Genomic DNA, 16,495 nt, shown 5'->3' on the forward strand with positions numbered 1-16,495 from the left:
AACATCCACCTTCGTGATTACGCAGCGCGGATTGTCCAAACGCTCCGGAGTGATAGCAGATGCTATGTGACCCAAGGATGATTTTTGGGAATTAGCAATCTCCTGTGACAATCTTCTAGCAGCCGCCAAATCTAAGGAGACACGAGTTTGCAATTTAGTAATTTCATTGTCTATAGCAATGTTTGTGCGTGTAATAAAATCATCCATAGGGCCGTTTTGTTGCAACCCCCCTTGGCAGTCCTACTGCGGCTGCCCCGAGTGCACATATCTAAAAGGGTAAGCAACTAACTTTAAACAATAAGAAGAAGCAATATAAACAGTACCAGTGGCAGGGTAGGGGCGAAGAAAAGGGGCCCAGACCAGACCTCTAAGACCTCGAACGGCCTCAAACGGCCCGCTCTTTGCCCGGTCTTCGCCCGAGCTGCGTCCCGCGCTGCGGGAGTCGGAGGCTTTGATAAAGGGGGCGTGTTAGGCGGGGGGCGGGCCAGCAGGGAGAGCGGACCGGATGCTGGTGAACGGTCTCGCAGGGACTCCTGGCTGTTGGAGTCCCCGCACGCTCGCAGCCCCGCCGAGCCTCACGCCCAGAACCGCCTTACCGCTCCTGTCCTTCTGGTGTTAAAGCCCCACGCACTCATAAACGCTGCGGCACCCGCGGAGCGGGTGCGGCGAGATGTGGGTTGATGGGCTTGAAAAACGCCTCCTGTGCAAGCCGCCTCCGTGTGCTAAAGACTGTGTCTTTAGCACACGGAGTGAGTGTGCAACATAGTGTATTTCACAACTTTGCATGCCATAGTTATCTGTCTTTATGTCAGATGATATTCAGAAATCAGACTGGTAGTTTTGATGTAACGCCACGGCATGTAGCCAGAACAAAGAATTTGTAACATCCAGCTCAGCATTACGACGGAACGTAATTGTGACTGTCCATGTTGTAAAATAGACATGTCCCGCTGTAGTACATCAATTGCAGAAGACACAATGTTGCCCAAAGAATCCATTTTGGATGATAAAGTGGTCATACCATTGTCAACCATATCTAAATCCTTTTCCACATTTACCCTGTCAATCTTGCTCATTCTCTCTGCAGCTCCCTGCTGAGAAATCTTCCGTAGCTTGTATATTCCATAGAGGAAGCGTTTTTGACTTGAGTTTCTGGGACCTTTCTGATATCCAGGTCATTAGACAGAAGGGACAAGTGTTGTTTCTACTAGGAAAGTGTTGAGGTCTTTAGCCAATCTAGGCATATCTTATTAACACTATATGATGTCACCACCTCTGCTGTTTGTACATAGAGTAAGTCAGGCCTATTTATCTTAAACCTTCCCGTTTTACCCAGGAATCTAGACTAACATCTGTCCATGTCTAGAGGCCAAACCAACCAACCCTGCTAATCAGGGTCTGTATGATCAATTGCAGAGCATGGCATCCAATGTATCCTCACTGTACTTTGTGTATTGCTAATTTTCAAAGGGTGCACATGTGGGAATGCAAGGTATGTTCAAATCCTTTGTCTTAGCAAAACCAAGACAGGAAGTCTGCTGCACTGTGCTTATCAAGGTAATCATTTGATGTGGTATGAGGCATTCTCTGAATAAGTTCTCTTATTCCTGAATATGCACATCATTTGTTAGCCGGACAGATTTAGTGTCTTTTGTGTCGTTCTAAAAGTTAAAACCTAGTGCGGACAATTGGGAAATAAAGGAACCAGAAATGTATCCAAACTTCTGTGCAAATGTTTTTTAACTCATTTTTGGCAGGGTTGGGCAATGTTCCCATTGGGTGTAGTTGTAAACAGCATCTGGGATACTAGTTTATGTAAAAAATGGTAACCATAATGTCGATAACATAACATGTCTCCAAAATTACTTGTGCCATTATACAAATCATCAATATAAAAATATGCTGATTGCTCTAGATCAGTGAGCAAATTATGCACAGTTTCAATGTCCCAATCATCAGGTGATGATAGCATTTAAAGAAATGTTGAACAAATATGCAATTTGCAAATGTTCAATAGGACTATATACATCATATGATACCCTGTCCCATACTATTCCATCCGGAACTGAAACCACTGAAAAGTTCACCAGGGACAGGTCCCTTAGATCATGTTGTGATGATTCATGTGGTTTTAGAACTAAGTTCATATGTTGGACTGCAGAGCGTTCTGGGAGATAATGTACATTTCGAAGTAGAAAAAAGAAACTCACCAAACCTATCCGAAGTACCAGGAAAAGTCATCCAATTGTAATCCAGAGATGTATCCAGGGGGCAACAGCTTTTGTCTTTTTTAGCCAAAGATAGAGAGAACAAGTTTATCTCTTGAAAGTGAGTGGTTGTGTTGGCAATTCAGGCTCACTGGGATCCAATGAAAAATTGTCATAATGCATGAAGTAGCCAGATGCCATCTTTTCTATTTTTGGCAGCTTAGCAGGTTCTGTAGAACTGGGAGATGACTCTATCTGTGGCATGTTGACATAGACGTTGTCAATTTCTTTAATTGAAATTTCTGTACTTGTTGACTGTACAGTTGTGGCAGTTTCAATGGGGAGAATTATCATCTATTTTTCTTCAACAGCCTCCCTTTGAAAAGCAGAGTCTTCAGTCGTTATCAAAGCCTCCATCTAAACATCCTCTATGGTAGTGAAAGGAGATCTTCAGTTACCCAGTAGCCCACCTGGCCTACTATTTAGAATTGGCCACATAATGTGGTGTGATCAGATCAATTGAGACAAACCTTTTGGCTCAGTGACCGGCAAGAGGAGGAATAAGTACAGATCTGGTACCTTCATCAGCCAGGACAGGTACAGGCCAAAATTCTTTCTTTCCCTGTATTTCTTTCTCTGACCAGATCCCCAATCTTTGGGAACCAGGCATGTCTTGCTGATACTGCTTACACCTCTCTGGTGGCGGTGTGTTTCACTAGCACGCTGCTTTGTTATGCTGTGCATTCTTTTAGGCCCTGTAAAACATCCAAATGAACATTGAGGTCAAATGGAGTTTCAGTTGCCTCTTTGCTGACACTATCGAGGTCTGAGACTCATATCTTCATCCCCCCAGGGATTTACTTGCATGTTGTTACGTGCCCTCAGGACATGATATAGGTGATTGACATAGCTGCCAAACGAGCCTAATTCTCTAGCTATTAAGGATTGCTTTAAGTCCCAGTTCTTTCACTCAATGACCTAATTTCCTTGGGGGCGGTAGGGGGAAGAGTACCGCAAGGCCACACCCAAACTTCCCATTGTTTCATTGTAAGCCTGAGAGCTAAGTGCTAGTCCGTGGCTGGAATGAAGTCTGCTAGTTACTTATGTCCAGATTAAAGACTTGCAAATCATTTACAACAGTTTGGGTTCCAGCCAAGCGCTGGGGCCAAACCCATAGGAATGTAGATCATGAATCCTCTGGCACCAAGATGTACTTGTAAGCACCGTCTGAGTGTCAGGGACCCCAGTGATCCAAATAGACTGAAGCAAGGGCTATATCTGAGATGAATAAAGGTAATTGAGGTGGACATGCTACGGTGGAGCCTTTTATCTTCTGACAGATGATGCATTTAGGGACAAAGTCCTTGGTGTGTTTAGAGAGACCTGGCCACCAGTAACGCTGTTTCAGCAATGAATATGTATCAGTAATCCCTGCATGTGCGGAACCCAGGCCCTCATGTGCAGCTAGTATTAATCCTAATCTGTGATCACTGTTTGGTATTACTCTATCCCTCACTCCTGGAATTAGAGCATCTGGAATATTTTGTGCCTCTAATTTGTAGAAATACTTGAGTGGAAAGCCTTTCAGTGGATCTGAGCTGTTGCGCATGGCATTGACAGCTATCAGTTGTTCTGTCTCTTTTCGTGCTAGAGCGAGCGATTGTAGCAACTGCAGCAGTTCCCACTGTTGCCTTGGCAGCTTCATCCGCCGTTAAATTCCCTTTAACGTGAAAGCCAACATTCTGATGAATTAATGTATAAATTACATGACCCTGTGGCAGGCCTTCTTTCAGCTTTGCTAATTGTTCGCAAAGCATCTTATGCTTCATTGTACAACCCTTCGAATCTTGAAACCCATTTTCACCCCAAAAGTCAAGATTTACATTATCAGGACCGGACACAGTTAAATGAATCATGCACTATAACTGTGGGGAATTTGTGATCCATATATTGTAGTGCCTGTATCAGGGCTTTCTCTGAGATTAAGGGATAATTTTTAATTAGTTCTTGTGATGAGGAGACTCATCATCCCACCCAACACGATTGCAGTATAGAACAGGCGCTAAAGCTAATGCCCAATTCTGCACCTATACATTTTTAACTGATTCTACTATGAGGTCGAAGAAAGCAGGTAAAATTATTTCTTCCCCCATTGGGCAATATATTACTAACTAAGGTGGCCAATCTTTTTTGGCCAAAAGAATGTCGCAACCAAGGGTGAAGTACTCCTAAAAGAGACCCTTCACTTCTCTTTGTAAGTCCCCTTCTATTTGATGGATTATTCTGTGTAAATGATGTTAAGCACTCACACTCTCTTATCAGGTGTTTCCACAGTGATATATTCACTCAGTGCTATTACTTCAAGAACATCTATCATGTTCTGATGAGCTATTGTGACTTCTGCTGCACTGTCCAGCATTGTCACTGCCCATTCCTTGTTCAGAAGCAGAGTCCTCAGCAACCTGGGCATCTCTGATCTTTATCCCTACTACCTTTTTATTCTTACATTGTGGTTTGTTGAGTTTTCTTTTTCTACTTGTTTGATGATCTAGTCTGAAGTGTGATGTGTCTCCCTTTTCAGCTTTGTTCGCTCTTCTGATCTTTGCTCATTGGTTAGCAGTTGGTAGTCAGAGGATTTAAGATGTTTCATATTTAACATAGTACACAATTCCTGCATTAATTTGGCTACAAATGGAGTACCCTGATCAGTGATAATCTCTTTAGGAAACCCCACCCTAGAGAATATTTCAATAAGAACTTTGGTAATATTTCTGGTAGTGGCTGACTTGAGGGGAACCGCTTCAGGATAGCGAGTTGCATGGTCAACAACTACCAAGCAATAGGTGTTACCCTGTTTGATTCTTTGGAAGGGACCAATCAGGTCCATTCCAATATGCTTGTAGGGTGGTACTGATATAAATAAGGGTTGGACAGGGACTGCAAGAGTTTTATATGTGTTTTTTTGTTGACAGTTTCATAACTCTGGCAACACTGGTTATCTCAGCATGAATTCTGGTCCCTTGGATATACCATAACACCGTTTGAGATGTTTCCTTCGATCCAGTATGGCCAACCAATAAATGTGAATGGGAGAACAAAATAATTTGTTCCTTAAATTCTTTTGGACCTAGGATTTTGCGATCTGTCCCTATTTTTTTTATTCTATATAGAAGACCCTTTTATTCATAAAAGTGGGAAACCGAGAAATAGTGTTGTCTATATTCTTTATAGTGTTTTTCCAAGTATTTTGTAGGGTACTGTCATTCCTTTGAACATCGTGGAAATAACAATTTTTCTGATAAGGTTCAGCAGTGATAAAGGCATTTTGGGATTTTGAATAGTTTTCCTTTTTAAATAGAGAAGAAGACATTTGGGCCATATTCACAGTGAGAAAATCGGTGTTATCTATGCAAGTATCAACTCTTCTGGCAGACTTGGCACGACTCTGTCTTTTCTTTTTATCTCTCATCCTGTTAGAGTAGTAACTGTTACCTCAGCTATTGGATACTTCCTTTTATCTCCCTGAAAACACCTAATCTCTACTTCCTTATATGGAAGGATTTGGGAGAGCTCTACCCATTTCTGTAGGATCACTGACTGACATTATCCTGAATCTAACAAAGCCTTAATCCTGTGATCTTGAAAGTATATCCATACTAATATTATAAAGAGAGAGCCCAAACCTTTGAGGCGGGTAATCTCAGGAACCACAGCACCAATCACAACACCCAATACAGCGTTGGAAAGGGCAGTTGCAGCAGAAGGACATAGGCTATGCAGACGGCCACCATATAATTCTTTTTTTTTTCTTTTTTTAAATTGTTTTTATTAACATTTCAAGAAACAGTGGTGTTCATCACAATCATACAGTGCAAGACATACAGTTGTACTGTAGGACACCATATATATTTCAAAGGTTAAAAAACCGTGCCAGCAAAGTAGTCCCTTGTGGGCGTGTCTGCATTGTGATGTGGGCATGGGCTGTGGGCGTGACAAACGCTGGGGGTCGTGTGGTACGGCCATCACATCGTGGGCTGTGGGCGTGTGCTGGGGGCGTGACAAACGCAGGGGCCGTGTGTTCCCCCTTCATGCCATGTGAGTCGTACATACAAGCGCCAATTACGTTGCTGCGCAGCATCAAGGGGCACGCTGGGGGCGTGAGAAACGCTGGGGGCGTGTGTCCGGCCTTCATGCCATGTGAACGCAATTGCGCCGCATCAACGGGCACGCTGGGGGCATGAGAAACGCTGGGGACGTGTGCTACGTTCCGCCCTTCATGCCATGTGGGTCGTACATTAATCAGAAGATCGTCTGCTGTGGGCGTGTGCTGGGGGCATGACAAACGCGTCCAGCTGAAGGCCTAGTAAGTAACATTACTGCAGCCTCTCCTGCGCGCTGTTACTGAACTCTCTCATTCAACGAAAATAGATGCGCCTGCTACCATCAACCAGGGCTCTAGCCGGGCTCAGGCGGCGGATCAGTACACTAATTACACACGGCTGATAACATCAACCAGGGCTGCAGCTGGGACTCAAGCAGGGAAACACGCGCCTGCTAACATCAAAGAGGCCTGCATCTGGGCCTCAAGCGGGGGAACCCGCAAATGAGCGTGTCTGTGAGGACAATTACTGCAGCCTCTCCTACTCGCTGTCACTGAACTCTCTCATTAAACGGATTTAGCCGCGGCTGATAACTCTCTCATTCAACAACATTACACACGCCTGCCAACATCAACCAGGGCTGTAGCCGGGCTCAGGCGGCGGATCACTACACCAATTACACGCGCCTGCTAACATCAACCAGGGCTGCAGCTGGCCCTTCTCCGTCGCTATTCTAATGAAACAAAAAATGATGTCTACCGCGAGATTTTCAAATAAATTGCCCTTGCCAAATACACACATTACACACATTCTATTTCATACCCGGACAACGTTGGACGGGCTGCTAGTACTTACATAAAAGCAGTGTCTCAGCTCTTGCGTATAAAGAATGTTCATTTGGATATAACTAACATCCATGGGTTCTTCAACTGTTTTTTTATTGGGAGGGGACCGAGAAATGTGTCTCCATTCACCACAGTTGAAATATTGGTGATTTTTAAAAGGAGTTTGGCATGGTTTGAAAGGTCCCAACTTTGAAAGGTTCTGTGACAAATCTGTTAGGTTTTTCTCATTCTCAAGAGGAGCCTGACTTCCCAATCGCCTAGGTTCTCCGATGTTTAAGTGTGGCCTGGCTCTGGAAAAAGTTGTGGCCATCTCTATGGCTTATTCTACAATTAGGCCTCCATGTTGTTTGAGCCATTGCTGAGTTGCTAGAGATTAAGCCTATAGATTTAGTTCCAAATAAATCAAATTCATGATTTCTTCCTTGGTCTTCTCAAGGGGTCTGAGCCATTTATCTGCGTCCAATTTTAGTTTGAAGAAAGGAGTTTTAGGATTATCACCTGCTATGCCACATTCCTTTCTAAAATTCAGGCAAAAGGCTTCTGCATCTAATCACATGTGGTCCAATATGACATTCTTGACTTCTACATAGGAAGTGGTACCATAAGGATTGGCTACCTACTAGGTGGCTTGTGCTTCCCTGACTTGTCAAGGAGCCTGGAAGAAAGGCAGTTTGTCAGGAGGTAAGGCACAAGCACTAACAGCCATCTCAAAATTAAAACTAAATGTATCTGGTTTTCCCCGAGTGACATATTTCGGTAATGATATGTGGGGGCATGTGCATGTGGTGTGAGTGGCAGAGAGGTTGGACATTAATTATAATTGACCTTCGTCGACCTTATGTATACTGGCCACATACAACTTCATAGTGTCCTTTAAAGTTTTGCGGACCACGATTGGCGGAAGACAGTTGTCTTTCAAGGGCCCACTAAAATTTTCTCTGCCCTTGAATGAGCAGTTGTACCACATTCTCAATTTGTATCAATGGTCTACGGTTATATTGTCAGCCAATTATTTTCTCCAGAATTTCATACAGGTTTAAACTAAAGTTAGGAAAGTCAAATTGTCTTAATGTCTTTTATCTCCTTTCTTTCAGGGTCGGTCCCGACGGAGTCTCCGGCCAGCAATAAAGCTTCCCCCGGAAACCAGAACAAACCCCAGAGTAAGTCACATCTCTTTTACCATACTGAATAAGGATAGAGTAATCACCAAGGAATAAGTCACGCATGTTCATTTAATTTCTTTACAAAAAAAACAAAGAATGAGGGATGGTTTGTCGCTTTCTTAAAACATGTACTAATTTGGTAATTCACAAGAGAAGAAATAAATAAATAGGATTCCCTCTTAGGTACAAATAAAAAAAACAGTTTTCCTTAAGAACCTGAAACCGTTTTGGTGAGGGAAGAAGAGAAAGTGAAAAAAATAAAAGAATGGAAAATGTGAGGAACTTGTGGAAGGTTAGGTTCTTCGCCCCTCCCACTTTCCTCCAATCTGGCCCCATACCTGTCTAAGCCACGGTTCTCCAAATACGTGGCAGGACAACGTGTCTTTTTATGGGCTCGGTCCTAGTCTTCCACACTGTGTGGAACTCAGGGATGCCAATTCCAAGAAGTTGCCGGTCTTCTCTTCACAGCTATTACCATGGCAAGGATTTGCTATTGGGCTTCCAGCAGTTACGATGTTTGGATTACTAGAACCCTGTGTCCTTCCTCTCTGCCAACTTCAAGAAAGGAACCAGGTCAGTCTCAGCTCCTGGTGGCCTGGGGGATTCTCAATCGGTGTGGGTCTCACTTCTGGATTGGTTTCAACTGCTTTGTCTTCTGGTTCTGGATGATGATCCTTAAAGAGGGTCTCATGACCAAAATCATCATGTTCAACCAATGGTATCATTTTTTCTTCCAATGTGGTAAAAGAATAGCAGCTGGGCTGTGGGGAAGAAAAGAGGGTTCAAGTAAGTCTGTCTCATATAGAACGTACCACATAATGTTACTTTCTCCTTCGGATTCACTTTCCTGTTCATACCAGGCTAGTAAACATTGGCCAGGTGGAAGCCGTAGTCACCAGGAAATCACTTTCATGAGTTGAAAGAAGGACAATTCTGAGGTTGTAGGGACAAAAACAAACATGGACAAAGCAAATGTGTGTCATGTACAGTGAAAAGGTATTGACACGTTTCAATGACACACACACACAACAGGTACAGCACTTCAGCAGCAGTGTGGACACTAAGAAAATAGGGGGAATTGTGGGGGTACTTTATCTATACCAGGCTTATAGCAAATGTAATGGTTCTCATCCAATGAAATATGCAAGAATTGATGACTATGCCTACACAGTAGACATTCTAACGTATGACTTGCATATTGCACACAGATTTCTACAGCAAGTTCTTAACCCACTGATCTATGTTTGTGGCTTGTCGATCCTCGATCTCTGCAAAGTCTGTACTAGGTTGTCCCATGGTGCAACAATTTGGAGGCAGCTCCATGTTCTAATACAAGGATATGCCCACCCCTTCCCCCGTGTCCTGAAGAAGACCCGCCGTGTAAGGGACATCATCCCTACAACTAGGGTCGAAACGTTGACCTTTATACTGGAACACACGAGTAGAGTGTGATTTTGAACACCGGTTGTAATGTGATGTTACGATAAAAATACTAACAGAACTCTGGATGTGTTCCTGTATGGCTCCTCTGAGAAGCCATCGTCTATTGTTAAAAGAAATACACAATTGACTTGTCACTTTCCCTCATCTGCACCTATCCCGATCACTGCACAACCCCCCCCTTCCCTGTATAGTGGGTACTATAAAAAATGTTATTTATATTTACAGCAATGTAAAAAAGTTAAAAGAAAGAATGCAATGAAATACTCAGAAACACTATGTGAATAAACAATAGTGTTTTGTTAAATACTTTGGTCATTAATTGTTCTTCTGTTGATAAAGTAGTTTTTTTCTTAATAACTCCATTTTGGTCAGGGACCACTCTGTCTATATCGTATAACTACCCAGGTCCCTCTGACCTTCTGGGTTGACCCCTCATTCTGTAACAAACAGAGTAATTATCTTGACACAAACAGCCTGGTGGATTCCACGCAACATGGTTTTCAGTCCTACCATTCCACCGAATCTACTCTGATCACTGCAACTGAGAAGATACGGAAAATCATGGATGGGGGAGGCAGGGCAGTCCTCATACTCCTAGACCTAACGGCAGCATTTGACATTGTGATCACACAGTGTTAGTGCAGCAGCTGAAGGACATGTGGGTTGAGAATACTGCCCTGACCCTTCTCGCCTTCTTTTTTAAGGAAAGGGAGCAAAGTCTGTTTTGGGATGGCTTGAAATCTGACAGTTTCCACCTTCCATGTGGGGTCCCACAGGGATCGGCCTTATCCCCAACTTTGTTTAACATCTACGTCACTCCTTTGGCTAGACTTATCAGGAGGCATGGTACGCTCTGGTTTCATACGCTGATGACTCACAGCTTTTTATCTCCATCTGCAAGCAACCTGAAGTAACAGCTGCCAGATTTCATGCATGTCTCTCAGAGATTATGACTTGGATGAACCATAGTTTCCTGAAAATTAACACCGATAAAACAGAAGTGATAGAATTCGGTCATGGCCGGTGCCTGTGGAATGACTCCTGGTGGCCGATTGAGGACAGGAATTGTCCTCGTCCCATCCCCAAAGTCAGGAATCTCAGGGTCATCTTTGATGACCAGTTGAAGTTTTCTGCACAAGTGAATAGCCTCATTTCTTCCTGTTTCTTTCTATTAAAAACTTTGAGAAAGATCTTTCTGTTTATCTCACAGGAACTACAAAAGACAGTGATGGTGAGCCTTTTTTTGTCTAAACTAGCCTACTGCAAGGCCCTCTTTTTGGGCATTGACAAGACTCAGATGAGGAATCTCCAGTCCTTACAGAATGCGGCAGCATGACTGCTTTTGAACATCCCCAAAGGATAACCAACTTCAGAGGGTATTAAATCATTGCACTGTTATAGCATGTTATGTTATAGCACATTTATAACGCGCACTGATACTCTCGAGTGTCCTGGCGCGGAAGTTAGCTGGGGTCAAAAGCAAGAGGACACGTTAGATGGCCTGACTAAACAGATGCATATTCAAATGCCTTTTAAAGAGTTGAAACTCTTGGGTAAGTTGAATCTCAGGGGGAAGCAAGTTCCAGGCAGCAGCAGCTTTAACCGACAGGCCACCCAAGCGAACTCTGCGAAAGCGCAGGACATTCATCCGGCGGGCTGAAGCAGATCGCAAAGGACGGTTCGGCACATAAAAGGCGAATCTCTTCCTGAGATAGGAAGGACCTGAGCCATGAAGAGCCCGGTGTGCCAAGGTAATTGCTTTAAACTGCACCCGTTGGACGACCGGCAGCCAGTGCAGTTCACGTAGGTACTGACGGGCGCTGGATCTCCTAGAAGCGTAAAAGAGGAGTCTTGCCGCGGCATTCTGAATGATTTGTAGTTGCAGCAGAAGATAGCCGGGCAGACCTATAAAAAGAGCATTGGCATAGTCCAGCCTCGATAAGATCAAGTTGCGGACAATCTTCTCCTTGGCCGCCCGCGGAAGCAGAGGAAAGATTTTCCTGAGTGCCTTTAGGGTACCGAAGCAAACTCCGGTCAGTTTTTTACCATGGTCCGCAAAGCGTAGATCCTCACTGAACCAAATCCCCAAATTTTTGGCAGGTCCTTCCAGCGCGCGAGGGCTGGGGAAGTCAGGAGGCCATAGGTGATGTCTAAAATCCGGAGGAAACTGACCATACAGGAGTACTTCAGATTTGTCCTCATTGCATTTGAGAGAGGCTTGGGCAAGCCAGCGGAATACGGACATTAGACTATTCTGGGCAGCATCAGTGGACAGGTCTGAGCCACTCCAAGTGAATAGCAGCTGTGTATCATCAGCATACGCCATCACTTTTGCTCCCAGCGACTCAGCCAGGTAGACCAGCGGTGTAAGATAAATGTTAAAAAACAGGGGACTTAAGGTGGAACCCTGTGGAACCCCTGTAGCCAGGTTCCTGACAGAGAAAGCACACGGGCCCATGCAGACCTGCTGCGAGCGAGAATCCAGAAAGGATTTCACCCATTCCCAGGCCAGACCTGAAATCCCAATTGCCGATAGCCTGGCCATGAGCATCTGGTGGGGCACCGTATCGAAGGCGGCAGAGAGGTCAACCAAAATCAGGCCCGCCCTGCCGCCCCCGTCCAGGCACTCCCTGATAGCCTCCGACATTTCCACCATGTCTCAGTGCTATAGGCAGACCGAAATCCGGACTGAGCAGAATGCAAAGCGCTGGAAGTCTCCACAAACGTCTGCAGCTGCCGAAAGGCAGCCTTCTCACAGATTTTGGCCAGGGCAGGTAACAGCGAAATAGGTCGGTAGTTGGCAAGCACTAGAGGGTCCAGTGAGGGGTTCTTCAGAAGAGGGAGCAATTTTGCGTGTTTCCATGTTAACGGCACCACTGCCGTCTCAAGAGACAGATTAATTATATCTACTACCACTGGACAAACCTCTTTGGCTACGCCCACTAAAACTCGGGCCGGACAAGGGTCCGAAGGCAAGCCGGACTTGAGAGCACCAAGAATGGCCAGAATGTCGGCCTTGCCAACGGGCAGAAATGAAGTAAGCCTAGCGGAGTGAGGAAAATTGAATTTTGCCCTGTCATGTGTCCCTACGTGTTCCCCATTGTATGTTATATGTGTATGATCGATATGCATATGTTCCCCCTTGACCGAATAAAGACGCAATTATAGTTGTGTCCAACGTTAGTATGTCAGTTATCCAGTCCCTCCTGAAAGCAACGTGAATTAGGCTTCTAGGCCTATGTTGCCAACGTCTTTACATTGTGCACGTTAAATCATCGAGTTGTCCCCGTTTCTAGGCCTTACAGGGCCCGGACACCAGATTCAAGCCTCAAGTCTCCTGAATTACTCCGAGGAGCGATGCAGCCCCTCCCGCATCCCTGACCCTTCACTTACTTCCTGCCAAACAGCGCGGTGCCCAGCCTGGCCTGCCTGCCTGTCTGCCAAGAATATGTTATGCTTACAGTTATCAGTTCAGCTCCCCGGCTTCACATTCCTAGCTAACGAACCGCATAAACATCTTCATTTATAGCCTAGTCTTTCTGTCTCCATGCAAGAGAATTACTGAATTAGTATCCATAGAAGATTCATAGCACACGCAATACATGTAGAAATATATGCATGCACCAGCCTTAGTGACAAGTAGCCTTTGCCCTGATGACTTTTAGATTCTAGCAACATGTACTCCAAACACGAGATATCAGATATGCTATAGGTACATGTCGTCCTGACATCCCAGACTTTAGTCTCCTCTTCTAGTACCAGAAGTCAGAGCCCCCAGCTCTCCTCAGTTACACGTCATGGCCCGTTTGCGCGCACCAGTAGGTTAAAGGTTCCAGCTGCCCAGGTAGCCCCCTCCATGTATCCACCCATTTATGACACTTCTGTGACGTTTACATCACATGTCTCCGTGCACGCCCTGTGCACGCCTTCTTGTTACGCCCATATGCTCTTATCTTCTGTTTGTCACTTGTTACGCCTACTGTATTCAATGCAATTGTACTGTTTTACTATATATACTGTATGATGTTAATGTGATATTGGCTGTCCCTTTTTATACGAGGCTTTTCATTTCCCTTTCCTTGTGTCTGTCCCTTCCTGAACCTTTGCAGGTGATGGAACCCGATGGTCCATAGGCTCGAGCCATCTGATTAAAGCCCATATGACTCAGATACTACGGATTCTGCCTCTTATTTATTGAGCTATCCTTTTCAGTTAATGCATAGAAAAATAGTACCGGTAATTAATTATTTATTTACCACATAAATGGCGCCCGAATAGGGACGAGCCCCTTCCCCACGCGCCGGCGATGTAACGCAGGCCCCCTGGCCCTTCTACAGCCGTGACGGGACCGCTACCGTGCACGTGCAGATATTTCTGCTTCAAGTCTCCCTCAGGCCCACGGAGGAGACGGAGACTGCGGTCCGGCATCCAGACGAGGCGGTGAGGAAGGCGGATCGTCCCGACCAGAGCCCAAGCCGAGAGAGCAAGGTCCGAGGTATCCGGAGGCCCACCTGTTTCCGAAGCCCGAAGCCCGATTCGCATGCGTAGTGCGTAGCAGTAACCAGACGTCGTAGCAGTCCAGTCCAGTCCGAGGCCTTCAGTTTTGCTTCCCGGTGAGTACCGTTGCTGGGACGTATCTAGACGGGTTCATTAATTTGTGCCCGGTCCGACGGGTTTGGGTACACAGATCCGGTCCGACGTGTTCACCTAGGTGGATACGGTATGACGTGTCTCTTTAGGAGACCGGTATGTTCTGTACTGTTTCAGCAGTGCATCCAGTAATTCTAGTAAGTCTGTTCTCGAGAAGTTCAAGCATTATATTTTCAATGTATTAGGTAGTATCTGTTTGAACTGTTATTAATGTGTTCTTGATGTCGTGGTATGAGTGATTGTTTGCTATTTATTACTGTGTTCATTGTGTATTGTGTTCAAGTTCAAGTACGGTTCAAATATGCCTCTGTTTTCTAAGTTACGTCAGATAAAAACCAGAAAAGGGTTACTCGAAGAATCAGTTCCTGTCCCTCCCAGGGACAGTCCTGGACATTTCATGTATCATAAGCATGGCTTAGATGCCATACTGTATCTAGATTTATGGGTTGACTACACCAAAGATCTCGAAGAGAAATATAGATGGCCTGTTTCAGGAACATGGGATGCCGAGTGCATCATGAGAGTAGAAGAAGCATTATGGAAAAAGAAAGCCAGACAATCCCAGAAAGATGCCATAGAATTATGGCGTAAAGAATCCCATAAAAGAACAGAGAAAGAATTCAGAAAAGCAGAACTAAGTAGAGAATCTTCAGAAAAAGCCCAAGAAAGGGAATTACTAGAAGAAGGTGAACGAGTTAGAGCAGAACAATCAGACAGACAGAGAAATGCCCTTATTAAAGGTATGTATCCTCTTCTCGCCGAGGGTTTGCCGAAGGCGACCCCGGAAACACCCTGTAATTTACCGCCACCATTGGTTCCGATTAAGCTACGTCATAAACCGACTGCAGCTGAAATTTTCCTTTCTTCCTATTTAGACGACACTGTCCCAGAATATGCTAATACGAATCCTATTCCGCCAGTTATTCCGCCAGTTCAACCTCAGCACCCTGTTAATAATGTTATTACTGTGCCTCCAGTCGTTGGTCCTAATAATGTGCCAGTATCCCAGGATCAACCCACATTACGTACCCCTACTTTACCAGTCACGTTACCAGCAGCCGCACATTCAGTATTAACTGACGATTCCAGTTCAGGAGGAGCAGGGGGAGGTACTCCTATCACCCCGCCTCAAACAAGGCGACGGACGCTGAGAGATGTAGCGTTGCAGCGTACGCCAAAACTGACTACGTACGAAGCCCTCAAAAGTATCTTAATGAGTGTGGATCTGATTGTAGATATGACCCAGTACCAGGCGAAGATAACATGATAATATATTCCATACGTTTACGACGAGTTGCAAGCTTCTTGGTTACCATATCAAATATGGAAAAACATCTAGACAGTATATATCATTTTATTCGTACAGGGGAAAAACCAGAAAGTATTCACGAAGCTATGGTACACAGGAAAGTCGAGATTCAAGGCATGATTTTGCAATTTTTAATAAATTGTTTAATAAGAGAACAGGATTATCCTGATAAAAACAAAGAAGATATGAAAGTCCTGACGAGATGGAGTGACAATATAGCAGAAGGAAAACACAGGACACAAAATTGTATAGAAACCATGTACAGAAAGATTCGTAAAGAAATTATAAGTATACACCAAAAGGAGGAAGCAATGAGAGTAGCCGAGAAAGAGAATGACTCTTCAGACGAAGAGGTAGACAACGAGAATCCCACCAGAATAGCGTATGTAGGTAGAACGAGACCTTCCGATCGACACACACGCCTAGACTACAAGAAAGCTTTTCCTCCTCCCGTACCAGAACAGTGTTCTCTTGAACAATTATTCCAGGCTACCGATAAAGTTCTGAAACTACGAATAGGTTACAGTGAGCTTAGTACTATGCATGAACAAGAACTAGCCCGATCAGCAGTCCGATGGATTAGTGATTCTACCACGTATTCAGACGAAGTAGTGGCTCAAATGTTTCTGAAACTGCCCCCAGGCGAACAGCGACTGGTGGGTATGTATATGATCCAGCACCTCATTACACTGTACGAGGATCAGAATTCTGATCCAGGTCCCTTATATAATGTATTGAACGAGTTACTCCTAAACAGATGGAAAGGTCTAGGTACCGA

The sequence above is a fragment of the Lissotriton helveticus genome, chromosome 8 (genome assembly GCF_964261635.1).
Source record: "Lissotriton helveticus chromosome 8, aLisHel1.1, whole genome shotgun sequence".
NCBI classification, from domain to species: Eukaryota; Metazoa; Chordata; class Amphibia; order Caudata; family Salamandridae; genus Lissotriton; species Lissotriton helveticus.